The sequence below is a fragment of the Ursus arctos genome, unplaced genomic scaffold, assembly GCF_023065955.2.
Source record: "Ursus arctos isolate Adak ecotype North America unplaced genomic scaffold, UrsArc2.0 scaffold_17, whole genome shotgun sequence".
In the NCBI taxonomy this organism is placed as follows: Eukaryota; Metazoa; Chordata; class Mammalia; order Carnivora; family Ursidae; genus Ursus; species Ursus arctos.
The window spans coordinates 2,361,836-2,373,371 of NW_026622841.1; positions in this window are offsets into that span (position 1 = coordinate 2,361,836).

The following is an 11,536-nucleotide window of genomic DNA, read 5'->3' on the forward strand; positions in this document are numbered from 1 at the left end:
CGATGCGTGTGTTTGACCAGAGACACCAGGCTGTCCAGGCACAGGTGGTCCAGTGGGGCAGGGAGAGAACAGAGGGACTTCCACAGCCGCTGATGGGCTCATCCAGGGCAAAGCTGGTGTCCCTCCCTGAGCAAGAAAACCTCCTCTGAAGGGACTTCAGATATTCTACTTGCATATGTGGGGACACATGCACTCTTTTTCTAGCACCGGTTTAAAAATATGCAGGGTCATATTTTTGTGCCTGGACTGCCCTGGATGGCCGAGAGGTGGGTCACCCCAAGTAGGACTCATTGCTCACCTCTGTCTCCATAGCCACTGACCCCTGGACGTTCATGTCCTGCCTAAGATTCTGTAAAGGTGCCCCGATTCACTTTTCTGCCTCACCCCTCTACAGTCTACACTGAACGATAGTCCCTTTCCTTAAGCACAAATCCCTTTGTGCTTCTTCCCTGGGCTCCGTCACCACTGGAGGCTGAGCCGGGCAGAGAGTGACCCCGGCCTGGCCCAGCCAGCCTCCACGTCTGTACCAGTTCCCGGAGCCCTCAAACCAGCCTCCCACCACCTTCGGAGAGCTCGAACACCTTTGAATAGCTCACCCCAGACGGGACGGGTCAACACTATCCCTGATATGAATGTTCAAGATGCACTGGCGTTTTCTAAGCCCTGCTCTATCTCTGGCCCTTAGGAGCCTTACCCGATGCCCCAGGAGAACTTAACCATTGCTGCTCGCACCACCTGTACCTGGTTAAGATGGGTGGTCCCACACCGGCATCTCTAACAGCCCACCACTCAGAAATAGAATCCATTCTGACAAGGAAATGGCAGAAAGTAAAGACTTTGTCATTTCTCACTCCTCTGTGGCTAAATTACATGTTTGATTCTATCTGCTTATTGTTAGAAACTTCCGTAATATTACGACTAGAAAGGCATATACGTCATGGTATTTGAAATCAATTCACAAAGGTGGGTGGATCTTAGACACGTACGTCCAGACTCCGGGTGAATGGGAGAAGAGATGGGGCTGGACCAGCAGGGACAGGGCCCCGTGCTCCCCACTTCCTCTGTCCCACATCCAGACAAAAGCCCTTATCTCTGCCTTAGTCAAGAGCAAAGATGTCCACCTGCTAATCCCCAAAACCAGTGACCGTGTCAACGTAGACGGCAAATGAGACGTTGTGGATATGATGAAGGGAAGGATCTTGAGGTGTGGACGTGACCTAGGTCACCAGGAAAGCCCCCCCCCCCCCTTCACTCCTGGATAGTGAGGACAAGCGCAGCGAGGACAACAGCAATGGCACACCTCTGCCACCTACAAGTTTCCAACATGTATTTTAAAGATTGATTGATTGATTTGAGATAGAGAGAACAAGCAGGAAGAGGGCAGAGGGAGAGAGAGGCAGAGGGAGAGAGAGGCCGAGGGAGAGAGAGGCAGAGGGAGAGAGAGGCAGAGGGAGAGAGAGGCAGAGGGAGAGAGAGGCAGAGGGAGAGAGAGGCCGAGGGAGAGAGAGGCAGAGGGAGAGAGAGGCAGAGGGAGAGAGAGGCAGAGGGAGAGAGAGGCAGAGGGAGAGAGAGGCAGAGGGAGAGAGAGGCCGAGGGAGAGAGAGGCAGAGGGAGAGAGAGGCAGAGGGAGAGAGAGGCAGAGGGAGAGAGAGGCAGAGGGAGAGAGAGGCAGAGGGAGAGAGAGGCAGAGGGAGAGAGAGGCAGAGGGAGAGAGAGGCAGAGGGAGAGAGAGGCAGAGGGAGAGCCAGCGGCGGATGAGGAAGACGGCTGTAAAGCAGCACGTGGGGGGGGGCTGCACACCGATTAGGAAAGTCACGTTGAGGACAGCACTTGCTGCCGGTGGAGAGAACCATGACGTGTACTGAGCAAGTGTTTGGTGACAACAATGGTGTGAGACAGTCCCAGGGCCTCCCTCCCTGAGGGCCCAGGCCCTACAAACTCAGGGACAGACTCTCCTGTGTTTCTGTAATAACGTCTTACAATTTCCTAGAGAGCATCACCTTTCAGGTGGGGAGACGTGCAGGTGGGGAGCAGGGTCCAGATCGGGTCTTTGCGTCGCTAACCCACATCTGTAAGCGGTAGAACTGGGAAGGACAAGTCTGTGGCTCCCCAAAGACGGGTTGTCGGACTTATAGCTTAGGGTACACATGGTGAGGAGGTAAATGCATGAGAAAGTCTAATTTCCCATAAACTTGAAAATCTGAACTGTGAAATCATGAGAGATAAAATTGTAACTTCCTGTTATCATTCCCTTAGCAATAGGAAAAGTTAACACTTTTGATATCTTTTTTCAAATTTCTCTTGCATTTCAAACTTGTGTTCACACTCATAGTCCTGTAAAAGCTGACTGAACAATTTCGTAGGAGGGAGCTAAATTTTAAACATCACAGTTACTGTAAATTCCCAATCGCAACGTCATATATTGCAAGAAACACCTGTGATTCTGGAGAGCCTGCCCATTTGTTGCTTACTGTGGATGAGCCACACAGATACACACCACGTTCATACTGTCTCGGTAGGCCTCAGCTAAGCAAAAGTATTGAACATAACCACATGTATTTGAGAAAAGGCTTCTACACAAACATGTTGCTGGTTAAGGTCCTTGAAAGGCCCAAGAAAATACGTCCCAGCCTGTGCTATTGTGCACAGAATGAGAAATTATCGACAAGTATTCACGTATAACTGGCCATTTGTGCCTCTGCCTCTCCATATAAAATTGTGTGGAAGCTACTAAGTCAGCGTATTTTATTTTTACTTTTTTTTAATAATTTTTTATTATATTATGTTAGTCACCATACAGTACATCCCCGGTTTCCGATGTAAAGCTCGATGATTCATTAGTTGCGTATAACACCCAGTGCACCACGCAATACGTGCCCTCCTTACTACCCATCACAGGCCTATCCCATTCCCCCACCCCCCCGAAGCCCTCAGTTTGTTTCCCAGAGTCCAGAGTCTCTCGTGGTTCATTCCCCCTTCTGTTTAACCCCCCTTCCTTCTTCCCTTTCTTCTCCTACCGATCACATATTTTAAAAATATCTCCTCCAGACCTTTACAGGGAGAATCTACATTCTGTCTGAGAAAGATTATGATACTACTCTAGCAATTGGCTCACAGACAAACGAAGTTCTTAGAAAAGTATTAAATTGTATTAGTTTGTTTTAGAAATGCAAACATTTTTTACAAATAACGAAACATTATATATTGGCACAAACGACCTTGAAGCCAAATCTACTCATATTCTCTAAACCAGGGAAAAGCACAGAAAAGGTGACTCCTCGTTTTAGAAAATATTTTACCTTTACTTATTTACATATCTCCTCTCTCAGGAAAAGGATTTCGAGATGAATTGCAACAAAGCAAATATATAATAGGGCAGCAAAACAAAACTTAAAAGCAGAAACAAAGCAGATAAAATAACAACATCACATGTTCCCTCTTCTCTCTGAATTCATTGCCAACGCTCCAGAGGTGAGATAACATTAAAGAAAGAAAAAAAAAGTTAAAAGACTTATTTTTAAGGTAAATCTAAATTAGGTCAAACATCTCTCCACTAAAAAGGCAGTAACTTTATTTTGAGATAAATGCCATTTTATGAAAAAAAAAATAAAAGTAATCAGCCAACTGAAAAACTACAATTCAGTTCGATTTTGCAGAGGCCCATCAACCATGACTATATAAACAAAGACGACAATAGAACCCACTGGGGCAGAACAAGGGAATGGAGCACAGATTCGAGCTACACATGGATGGAACTCAGAAGCACTGTGCTATGTGAAAGAAACCAGCCACAACAGACCACAGAGTGATGTTTCCATTTACGTGAACTATCCGGACAGGCAGGTGCGCAGAGACAGGACGTAGATCAGTGGTTGCCCAGGGCGGGGAGCGGAAAGACAGAGTGTCTGCTAATGGGCAGGCTTTCATTTCCTAGTGTGATGAAAATGTTCTGGAACTAGACCACCGTCATGGTAAATACACTAAAAATCATTGAACTGGACACTGCAAACGGAGAATTTCACTGCAAGTCAATTTTCGTCTCAGCAAAGCTTTTTTTTTTTTTTTTTTTTTAAACAAGAGTTTTTTTGTTTTTTTTTTTTTGTTTTTTTTTTAAAGATTTTATTTATTTATTTGACAGAGACAGAGATAGCCAGTGAGAGAGGGAACACAAGCAGGGGGAGTGGGAGAGGAAGAAGCAGGCTCACAGCAGAGGAGCCTGATGTGGGCCTCGATCCCATAACGCCGGGATCACGCCCTGAGCTGAAGGCAGACGCTTAACTGCTGTGCCACCCAGGCGCCCCTCAGCAAAGCTTTTTTAAATACAGTTAAGCTGCAAGAGTAGGTCACAGGGGTATCTGCAAGCACAGACAGGGTTTTCCCCAGGCTCCATCCCAGTGTGTGAGCAAATGCTTGTTGAGTCCCTACATGCTAAGTCATATCGATCGACGCAGGATTTATTTCAGCTGGAAAGACTTTCAAACCAAATGTCATCATGTCTCACCCAGAGGAGGGTAAACCTCAGGGGATCCCGTGGAACGTTCTATTCTAGGCAACCTAATTTCTCCTTGTGCCCACTAAGAAGAGTATTGCCCCCATAGCTAAAGAAGTGAGTCGTCTTAATGAAATTATTTACCATTTACCAGTAGTGACTTTAAGATCTGTTGCGGTTTACATGCATGGCTTTGTCTGCCCAGCACCCCCCGGTCTGGGTACAGCTCCCCTATTTCCTGGAAACTCTACCCAGTCACATTCTATCCATATGACTCCTGTGGGAACCGCTACTTGGTCTTGCTCTCAGGATTGGTTGGGGGGACGGGGATTGGGCTGGCTCAAGACCAAGTAATGGTGGTGCTCGGCGTGGCCTGTAGAAGTGGTCCCCGCTCCCTGTGAAGCAGGAAGAACCCCTTCTCTTTACCTACTATAGTCCACAATAACAATAGAGGGAGCTCAGAAGCCAGGGAAGAGAGCAGGGGACTGAAGTGAAGTGGAGCGGGGACGAGTAAAAGCGAAAAAGAGGGTACATTTGAAAAAAGAGAGAGAGATTCTAACCGTGCTCAAAAGCCTGACCCAGGAGAGCCAAGGCCCGTCTGCATCCCTGTCCTTCCTGTGGCTGCACTGGGCTCTGGGACGAAGACCAACGCTTGTATTATTCCATTAAGTTTTATTATTTTATGAAATCTCCTTTTCATTGACATTGTTCAAGTTGGGTTTCTTCCACTTACTAATAAAAGTCTCAGCAAAAAGACTATCAAAAATGATTATTTTGGTTGTACTCAGTGGGGAGTCTGCTCCAGGATTCTCTCTCCTTCCCCTGCTCATGATCTCACTCATGCCTTCTTTCCCTAAAATAAATAAATCTTTAAAAAAGAGAGAGAGGGGGGTGCCTGGGTGGCACAGCGGTTAAGCGTCTGCCTTCGGCTCAGGGTGTGATCCCGGCGTTATGGGATCGAGCCCCACATCAGGCTCCTCCACTATGAGCCTGCTTCTTCCTCTCCCACTCCCCCTGCTTGTGTTCCCTCTCTCGCTGGCTGTCTCTCTCTGTCAAATAAATAAATAAAATCTTTAAAAAAAAAAAAAAGAGAGAGAGAATTATCTCTACCACACAAAGAAGAGTTTCCAGGGGAGAGGCAAGATGGCAAAAGAGTAGGGCACTTCATTTCATCTGATACCTTGAATTTAGCTAGGTAACTATCAAATCATTCTGAACAGCTGTGAATTCAACCTGAGATGTAAGAAAAGAATTGCTGGAATTCTACAAATAGAAAAGCCACCAGTTTTTGAGGTAGGAGGTACAGAGAAGTGAATCTAAGGTGATCGATGGGAAGATAAGGGGGGGGCCTCCGTAAGCCGGCCACCAGAAAGTGATAGAGCCCAGAGCGCCAAATCGGAAGCTTTAGCAGTCTGCTCCAGTGAGAGACGTCCCTGCCTGGAAGGTGCTCAGGTGGCCAGACGGGGCAGAATCCCAGGTGGGACAGTGTGGTCTCTGGGTCCCCGGGGTCCCAGAAAGAACAGGGGTGCCTGAGCTGGCAGAGTTCCCAAGTGTCGGAGTGGGGAGCCCGGGAGGGGACTCAGCTCATTTTGCCATAAACCGTGAGTGGCAGCATGTCTGGGCCACCGCTCTTGGGGACCCGCCACCTTCCCCTGGGAGGCTCGGGGGCTAGCACTGCAGGAGTCTGCAGAGTTTGGAGCACACGGAAGTGAAGACTGCTTACCCCTGAGGCTTTACTAAAGAGAGGGGGCCGGGATCTTTCAGCTACGGGCTGGAGATGCGGGCTTGGCCATTTTTTTTAATAATTTTTATTTTGTTATATTAGTCACCATACAGTACATCTCCAGTTTTTGATACAATGTTCCATGATTCATTGTTCCATTTTTATTTCCCTCCTCTGAAGCAGCACAGAAGGCCTCAGGGAGGGCCACCCGAAGCAGCTTACACTGAGCCCGGCTCCCTTAGGATGCAACTCGGCCTGAGCAAAGACCCCTGAGAATCAGCACCGCAGGCCGCTCCGCCGGGAGACCCGCTGGAACATCAGGCAAGCTCCAAGTTTACGGAGCACGCAGATCTGCAAACTCCAGCGCTGGGGAAAATAGATAGATTTCAAGGTTTTTCTCATGATTCGTTTATCTTTCAAAGTTTTCCTTTTCTTTTTTTCTTTTTTCCTTTTCAACTAGTTTCTTGTTTTATCAACTCTTTGTTTTTAAGTCTTTTTTAACTTTCGTTTTTACATTTTATAGATATAGTCTTCATGTTTTACTTCCTTTCGCGTATTCAGTTTTATTTGTATATAGGTATACATAAGTTTCGCATAGATAGAGAGAGAGAGAGATGGATAGACAGAGAGATAGATAGATGATAGGTAGATAGATAGATAGATAGATGATAGATAGATATAGATACAAGTTTGGCTTTCTTAGGATTTTGGCATTTAGTGTCTTCTAAAAAATAGACCAAACTACACCCAGGACCAAATGGATCACCCTGTTTGGTCCACTGGGGAGGTTATATTCTCTCGTTTCCTCCCCCTTTTTTCTTTTTTTCTTTTTCCTTTCTCTTTTGGTTTCTGACCTCTTCAGATTTGTCTAGTGTGCATTTCACTTGGGTCATGGCAAAACATTTGTTGTGGTGTCCGTCTTAATTGATACAGAAAAAGCATTTGACAAAACATAGCATCCTTTCTTGAGCAAACTCTTCACAGTGTAGGGATAGAGGAAACCTACCTCAATATCATAAAAGCCATCTACAAAAAGCCCACAGCAAATATCATTCTCAATGAGGAAAAACAGAGCTTTTCCCCTAAGGTCAGGAACACGACAGGAATGCCCATTCTCACCACTACTGTTCAACATAGCACTAGAAGTCTTAGCCTCAGCAACAGACAACAAAAAGAAATAAAAGGCATTCAAATTGGCAAAGAAGAAGTCAAACTCTCTCTTCACAGATGACATGATACTTTATGTGGAAAACCCAAAAGACTCCACCCCAAAATTGCAAGAACTCATGGGAATTCAGCAATGTGGCAGGATATAAAATAAATGCATAGAAATCAGTTGATTTCTATACACTAACAATGAGACAGAAGAAAGAGAAATTAAGGACTCGATTACATTCACAATTGCACCAAAAACCATAAGATACCTAGGAATGAACCTAACCAAAGAGGTGAGGATCTGTACTCTAAAAACTACAGAACACTTATGAAAGAAATTGAAGAAGATAACAAAGAAATGGAAAAATATTCCATGCCCATGGATTGGAAGAACAAATAATGTTAAAATGCCTGTGCTGCCCAGAGCAATCTACACATTCAATGCAATCCCTATCAAAATACCATCAACATTTTTCACAGAGCTGCAATAAATAATCTTAAAATTTGTATGGAAGCAGAAAAGACCCTGAATAGCCAGAAGAATGTTGAAAAAGAAAACCAAAGCTGGTGGCATCACAATGCCAGACTTCAAGCTGTACTACAAAGCTGTGATCATCAAGACAGTATGGTACTGGCACAAAAATGGACACATAGATCAGTAGAACAGAATAGAGAACCCAGACATGGACCCTCAACTCTGTGGTCAACTAATCTTCGACAAAGCAGGAAAGAATATCCAATGGAAGAAAGACAGTCTCTTCAACAAATGATGTTGGGAAAACTGGACAGCCACATCCAGAAGAATGAAACTGGACCACTTCCTTACACCACACACAAAGATAAACTCAAAATGGATAAAAGACCTGCATGTGAGACAGGAATCCATCAAAATCCTAGAGAAGGACATAGGCAGCAATTTCTTTGACCTAGGTAGTAGCAACTTCTTGCTAGATATGTCTCCAAAGGGAAGGGAAGCAAGAGCAAAAATGAATTTTTGGGATGTCATCAAGATAAAAAGCTTTGCACAGCAAAGGAAACAGTCAACAAAACCAGAAGATAAACAACAGAATGGGAGAAGATATCTGCAAATGACATTAGATAAAGGGCTGGTATCCAAGATCTATAAAAAAAAAACTTATGAAACTCAACACCCAAAAAATAAATAATCCAGCCAAGGGATGGGCAGAAGACATGAACAGACATTTCTCCAAAGAAGACATACAGATGACCAACAGACACATGAAAAAATGCTCCACATCACTTGGCATCAGGGAAATACAAATCAAAACCACAATAAAATACCACCTGACACCGGTCAGAATGGCTGAAATGAACAAGTCAGGAAACAACAGATGCTGGTGAGGATGTGGAGAAAGGGGAGCCCTCTTACACTGTTGGTGGGAATGCCGGCTGGTGCAGCCACCCTTGAAAACAATGTGGAGGTTCCTCAAGAAGTTGAAAATAGAGCTACCCTATGACCCAACAATTGCACTACTAGGGATTTACCCCAAAGATACAAATGTAGTGACCCAAAAGGGCACCTGCACCCTAGTGTTCCTGGTAGCAATGTCCACAATAGCCAAACTGTGGAAAGAGCCAGGATATCCATCGACAGATGAATGCATAAAGATGTGGTACACACACACATACACACACAGAGAAACACATACACACACAGAGAAACACATACACACAATGGAATATTACTCAGCCATCAGAAAGGATGAATATTTACCATTTACAACAATGTGGATGGAACTGGAAGGTATTATGCTGAGCAAAATAAGTCAATCAGAGAAAGGCAATTATCATATGGTTTCACTCATGTGGAATATAAGAAACAGCACATAGGGGAAGGGAGGGAAAACTGAATGGGAAGTCTTCAGAGAGGGAGACAAACCATAAGAGACTTTTAACTATAGGAAACTGAGGATTGCTGGAGGGGAGATGAGTGAGGGGATGGGGTAATTGGGTGATGGGCATTAAGGAGGGCATGTGATGTGATGAGCACTGGGTGTTACATGCAACTGATAAATTATTGACTACCACATCTGAAACTAACGATGTACTATATGTTGGCTAATTGAATTAAAAATATCCATCAGTTAACCACAGTTTACAAAAACATAAAATGGTTCAAAGACAGTGAACAGGGCTAGGATCTGACAACTCACAAGTGTGTGCTATAAATGGCACAAATTTTCCACTCAAACACAAAACTCTCTACAGACTTTTGATCAATCAAAGAAAGATTGTTCTTGTTCACAAAATAAGGCTGATCTCATTAAACTTGGCTTCATTTTTTTTTTTTTTTACAAAGGTGCTATAAGAGTGGTAATTTACCTTTTAGGCCTTCTTAATATTGCTTTGCTGGAGGTTTTCGTAAGGAAACTCAGACTGGATCACAAAACACTCGAGTCTAGGAAGCTAAGCCAAGAACTTGCATCAGATTTCATGTGCAATACCTACAGATTTGGGTGAATTCTTCTCTTCTTGAGATCTCCAAAATATCTTAAGATTCCTTAGTCTGCCAGGAAGCGACCATCCTTACTCACTTGTAAGGCTTGGAAACTGTACGTAAAGTACCAGACCAGTTTTGCCAAGAGGCTCTCAAGCCTCAGCTCCGTAAGGTCAACCTTAGCTCCGCAGAAGTGTCTGGTCCTACGTGATTCAATGAGTGTCCTTCCCAAATATAACATTCCAGTCAAAGTCTCAGTGATTCCAATCACATCCTCTTAAGACAAAGACACAGTCTTATTGAACCTGTGAAGGTAACTATATGCCATGAAAATAAGAAGACTCAATAAAGTTTCAGAAATCTTGAGGCATCAGGCAGGGAGAACAGGATGTCATTCAAATCATCTTTCTAGATTACAAATCAGAGTCTACCAAGTTGTTATAATTTATAGAAATGTTAGAGGAAAGAGGAGGAACTTCCTTACCCATTCAGAAAACAGCACAAAAGCATCAGCCGTATTCCAAACCAAACCCACAGTCAACCCTTATCAGTTCTGCCAGTCCTATGTAATTAATTAATCCTTGTTCTGCTTGATCTTAAGTTAACAGTCTCAGGAGCCCACTGTTCCTCAGCTGGAATCTGGAAGTCCTGACTCAGCCACTGGTGAGGCCTCCGAGACTTAAAATGACTATGGCTCATTTACTACTAGCAAATTTCATTTTTTTAAAGATTGATTGATTGATTGATTGATTGATTTGAGAGAAAGAGAGACAGTGCATTGAGGGGAGGGGCAGAGGGAGAAAGAAGCTCCAGCAGACTCTGTGCTGAGCATGGAGCCTGACCCGGGGCTCGATCTCACGACCATGACATCATGACCTGAGCCAAAATCAAGAGTCAGACACTCAACCGCACTCAACCGACTGAGCCACCAAGGTGCCCCCTTACTGCCAATAATTTTCAAAAGTGAATGATCTGATGAGTTCACTACAAGAATAATAAAACTGACTACGGTTTAGTTGTTATTGTGGCTTTCAACATAAGATAAAAAAAGTCAGTCCAAGTGGGTTTTACACAAAATATCCACAAACATAATAATGAACACTATTTTCAAAGAAGGAATATTACATCTAATCTATAAAAATGGATGAACATAATCTTCACAGAGAAAGATACCTTCAGACAGAACATGTAATAATCTTGACATGGTGCCTCATGACTATGCTAAGGCTTTATTGAGAATATCAAGTAAAGAGACCCTCCCATCCTGGAGGGGACCCGAACCACCTGAACACTGAAAAGACTCCACAGGCTCCTGATAGGAGTCTCTAGTTGAAAACCACTGGCTGAGAAAACGCTAAATTCAAGCTAAAGTTGTGACAAATCTAACCTCTTAGATAATAATTGAAACTCTGACCAATAGCACTGTATCGTTGCTCTAACAGGGGAAGCAGGTGGGGACGCAGACGGACAGAACCATCTCGACGGCCAGGGCACTCATACATGTCTAGATGCTGCCTGCGCAACCAGAGTTCCTGAGATCCCTGTGTCGGTGACGTTTACCCACACAAATTTAACCTAAGGAAGGCTGGCATCTCTCTGCAGCAAATTCAAATAAGAAGTAAAAGTATATAAACTTCAATCATGGTTAATAACATTTCAGTATTTGATTTTACTTACGAACGACCTATGTATATAAGGATGTTAACCAACT